Source organism: Amblyomma maculatum, chromosome 9 (genome assembly GCF_055883805.1).
Source record: "Amblyomma maculatum isolate TAMU_Amacu chromosome 9, ASM5588380v1, whole genome shotgun sequence".
NCBI lineage: Eukaryota > Metazoa > Arthropoda > Arachnida > Ixodida > Ixodidae > Amblyomma > Amblyomma maculatum.
In genome coordinates, this window is record NC_139352.1 from 105,259,239 (window position 1) to 105,263,980 (window position 4,742).

The window sequence follows — 4,742 nt, forward strand, 5'->3', positions numbered from 1 at the left end:
ATGCTCCTGAAAGACATGAAGGCGAAGTAGCTAAAGACAGGGGAGGTGCAGTGCCCGGTGCCCGAGAGGTACGAAGAACCCGACAACGAAGAGTCGGACCGGCTGTTTCCATGAAAGTAACATGAAAAGTGCACCCGGTAGGGATGCTATAGCATACAAACTACTCGATGTGTGTGTGTGTGTGTGTGTGTGTGTGTGTGTGTGTGTGTGTGTGTGTGTGTGTGTGTGTGTGTGTGTGTGTGTGTGTGTGTGTGTGTGTGTGTGTGTGTGTGTGAAAAACTTTATTTGGAGGAAGCTGGAGGTAGCCGGAGCTACCTCACGCAATCACTTTATGGGCTGCCTATTACAGGAGATCATTGGCGGCTGCCGCGGCTCGGGCTCGGTGGACCAGGGCCTACTGGCTTGCCAGGTCAGGGCAGCCGAGCAGGGCCGCCTCCCAGTCCTCCCGGGTGGGGTTTGGTGTGGGGGCGAGGTTCGTGATCGACTGGCCCGCCCGCACCATGTGGAAGATGTGCGCAGACTTCTCCGCACAGTGCGGGCATTTCTCTGTACAGGCAGCATTAAAGTGTTTCAAAACTGCCGGAAGCAGCAGCCTTTTGGTGTAAAGGTGGAGGAGTGTGCGTTCCTCCCCCTTTGTAAGGCCCTTACAAGGCTTAGGAAAAATTGCAAGGCCGATATAAAATAATTCAGAAATTTTTCAAAAAGTTAGAGCCAGATCGGGTTCGGGATCTGTATCTTAACTGTCTGAAGGCGTTGGCCGGAGAGTGAGCGCGCGGACGAAGGCGTCTGTCATTTCATTGCCGTCGAGGCCCATGTGAGCTGGAGCCCATACAATCGTTCGAGACGCGGGGTCCCCGAGGTAGTCACTGTTTTGAAGGGTGCGGTGCGCAAAGAGAGGAATGTATCCCGGTTTAATATTTCTGCAGGCTCCTCTCGATTCGGTGATGATGACTCGCCAGTCCTTGTCTGCGGCGGCTAACGCGATGGCAACTTCTTCCGCATGTGTTATGTCTTGAGCTCGGAACATTAGGCCAGTGATCGTGATTTTTTGATGGACGACTACGGCCGTATGCCACCCCCATGGTGAGGGCCGGAGGCGTCCACGTATAATATTCCGTGTTGGTTCCCATAGCGACTGGCCATTGCATCCGCCTGAGCAAGGCTCCTGCCACTGTGGTCGTCACGTGTCATGTTGGCCGGAAGAGGACGTACGTGCAGGGCGTATCTCAAGATTTCAGGAATGCGTACGCGCTCTTCCATAAGTTTTGGGTGGTTGATGTCTAGTCGGGCTAGTAGGCCACGTCCTGATGGCGTTTTTGAGAGCCTTGTGTATTTATTGGTCAAGTGCGCCTCCCGGAGCTCCGCGAATATGTTATCATCCCCAGGCCCATAAGCCGCTGGTTGGATGTGTTGATCGGGAGATCGAGGGCAAGCTTGCACATCTTTCTGAGAATCACTTCGAGGGCGTTCTCATCATACCTGCGCAGGCGGAGGTATGGAGTCGAGTAGAGGACTTGACTGGTCACGAATGACATGAACGTAAAGCGGCCGCGGCCTCCTGGGCACATCAATGAAGCCTGGGAGAGCTCGCAGTTGCCGATGGAATGGAATGATGATTCAACTTCACGAACTGGTCGTCAAGCCGGCAACGAGGCACGCGCCGCGCGGGATACTCACCCTTGACCTGAAGGGAGCATTTGATAAGGTGTCCTAAGTGAGTGTATTGGAGAATCTGAATATGACCATGTGTGGCCGAAAAACATTCGGCTACATCGAAGATTTTTATCAATCCGAACAACGACCATCAGGATAGGGGAAGAGAAGTCGGACCCTGTCGAGCTCGGTGATAGGGGCACCCCAGTGTTCGGTCTTGTCACCCCAGCTCTTCAATCTGGCCCTCCTGCCCTTGCCCGATCTATTCAAGCAAATCGAAGGCGTGGACCACGCGTTCTACGCCGACGATATTAGGGTGTGGACGAAAGAAGCCAGGTCTGAGGCATGGATAGAGGAAGCGTTGCAGAAGGAGGTAAAGACCGTGCACGAGTACGCAAAGTCGTGCGGACTAAGCTGTGCTCCCCAGAAATCGTACCTGCTTATGATCCAACCGGGGAAATCCAGAAAGCGCTGCCATCGAACGTGATCGTCACCATCGACGGAACGACCATCAAGCCAAGACAAGATTAGGGACACGCCGCCGTCATAAAGAGAAGGACTATAACCGAACAGATACTCAGTATGATTAGAAGGGTATCTAACAGAAGCCGAGGCCTCAAATAGGACGATGCCAAGCTCCTGATACGTGCGTTCGTCGTGTCACGCGTTACCCACTCCGCGCCCAATCTCCAGCTAACGAAGGCGAATAGGGACGCCCTAAACACGATGTTTCGTAAGGCAACGAAGCAAGCACTGGGCATGCCCATATGCTCGTCCATGCAAATACTGCTAGACATGGGCGCCCACAACACGGTGGAGGAGCTCATTGAAGCCCTCCTCACTAATCAGAGAATCCGGCTTAGTCACATGAAACAAGGACAAGCCATTCTACGCAAGACAGGATGACAGATTGAGCCAGTATTCATGAAGAAAGCCCTTCTGGAAGACTGGAAGAAGACCATTCACACCAAACCCCTTCCCCGGAACATGACACCGGGCAAGGACGACAAGAGGCTCATCGCGCGGGCGAAAGCCATAGCCCGGATGCAGGAAGAGAACCCCAGGGACCTCTACGTGGACGCCTCACTCCGAAAACACGATGACCGTGCAGCGGTGGCGGTTACGTCAAAAGACAGGCTGATCGTCAGCGCGTCCATAAAGACAACAGACACCGCAGCTGCCGAAAAAGCGGCCGTGGCCCTCGCACTCGCCCAGCCGAGCGTGGACACAGTGGTCACTGACTAAAGTACAGCCTACACAAGCTTCCGCATGCGGGTAATCTCCTCCGCGGACCGAGCCTTTCTATCCCAGTGCAAGCCTCCGAGAAGAGCCGTAGAGCTCGTGTTGGTTCCGGCTCGCCCGCAGGTAGCAGGCAAACTATCGCAGACTATCATGCCCGAGAAATGTCAATCCGAGCCGGAAGAACGATCACGAGCCAGAAGAATCACCGCATCCAGTTACCAGATTTACCGGAGATTACCGGGATGTACCGACAGAAAAGGTGCAAACTGCCAGAAACGCACCCCAAACTCACCAAGCAACAACAGACGATCCTGCGTCGAGCGCAGGCGGGATCGCTTGCGCATCCCGTACTGATGAACCGCACGTACCCTGCGGAACACGATATGCGCTCTCTCCTTTCCGCAAAAAAAGAAAAGGGCACCCTGCCACACGTTTTCGCAGAATGCACAAAACTCAAGACCCCCCCCCTCCTCCCCTTCCCGCCAATCCCCAATACCTTGCGCGATGGGAGATCTTGTTATCCAGTCCTGCCCTATCGATTCAGCTCGCACTGATGGACAAGGGCCAGGAGCTGCTGGGAACGTATGGGTCCCGTAACTAGGCAACCATCCCGTCTGGTGCCTGCATGCACCACCAAGTTATTTCGAGCCTAATAAATGTTGATTACTCCTATTCATGAACGTGACTTTCCAATTTGAGCACCAGTCCGCTTAGTGTGGCTTACACGCTTGGGTGGGTGGTGTTGGTGGTGAACAATTTAGTTGGTGGAGCTGTGTTAAAAGGGCTGGTCGGCTCCTGATCACAAGTGGCGGCCGGCAAGCCGTGCCTGACAGCAAGCGCTTCAGCTCAGCTGACCAGCCTCCTTTTTGAGGTCCTTCTGAGCTGGAGACTGCGATCTCCCAGCCCTCGTTGTCCGTGAGGCCCCATTTCCGGTGTTTGAAACTCTGGACTTAAGAACATAATACGCCCGAATGTAGCCCTCCCCACCCAAAAAAGGGAACATTTCGATTGGTGACGAGAGGGGAAGAAGAGTGCTAACAGTGCTGGGGAGAGAAAGGCTCGGGCTTGTAGGTGTCTCTATGTTATCTTCTGTGGCTTAGTTAGGGAGAAGTGTGATGGAGGGTAGTGAAACCTTTCAGAGCGGTAGTGTAGTGTAATGTCGTTTGATGTGGTCAGCCGATCTCGGGGTACTGTATGCTCGGTATATGCGTGCTCGAGCAGCAGAATTGGCTGCTTCATGATTAGGTCGCCCGAATGAGCTGGTACCAGAGACATTCTGGTGGTCGGGGTGGTTGAAAGTTGGTAGTTTGGATTTTGTGAGAGGCAGTATGTAGCTGGCCTCGGGCGACATTTGTTTTCAATCACTGAGAAAGGATAAGGGTGGCAGTGGAAGAGACTATCGCGATGACTATAGTAGATTCCTCCGTTCCTAAGGACGTTCGGACAATCATACAGCCAGATATGATGTGTTCGAAGCGGTTGGATACCGCGAATATTGTATAGGCTGAAGGTTGTGGATATTCTGCGGCGTTCACGTAAAATGTATCGGGTTTATTCACATGTGCCCGGTGTAGGGCAGGTGCTCTCGCCTCTCGCTTCCCCTGGTTATGAAGGGGGTGCATGTATTCAGGAAATGGGTGGACAGTGCGTTAATTGATCGCAGACTCTCTTTGGAACAACATTTTTCTGCAGGAAAACAATTTTTCTGCAGAGAAACCGAACGGCCTAACTTTAAGAGAAGAGAGATTGTGCCGACCATTTGGCGTAGTAAGAGCTGCCCTTTTTGGGCGATGCGATGGGCTTGCGCCGCTTCGCTGAGGTCGTTGTGAACTCCCATGCTTAAGAGT

General features: G+C 53.3%; 1 pseudogene; it reads right to left on the reverse strand.

Moving 5' to 3' along the window:
• Window positions 1-343: 343 nt before the first annotated feature.
• On the reverse strand, window positions 344-1,526 carry LOC146180095 (uncharacterized; annotated as a pseudogene).
• Between the last annotated feature and the right edge of the window lie 3,216 nt (window positions 1,527-4,742).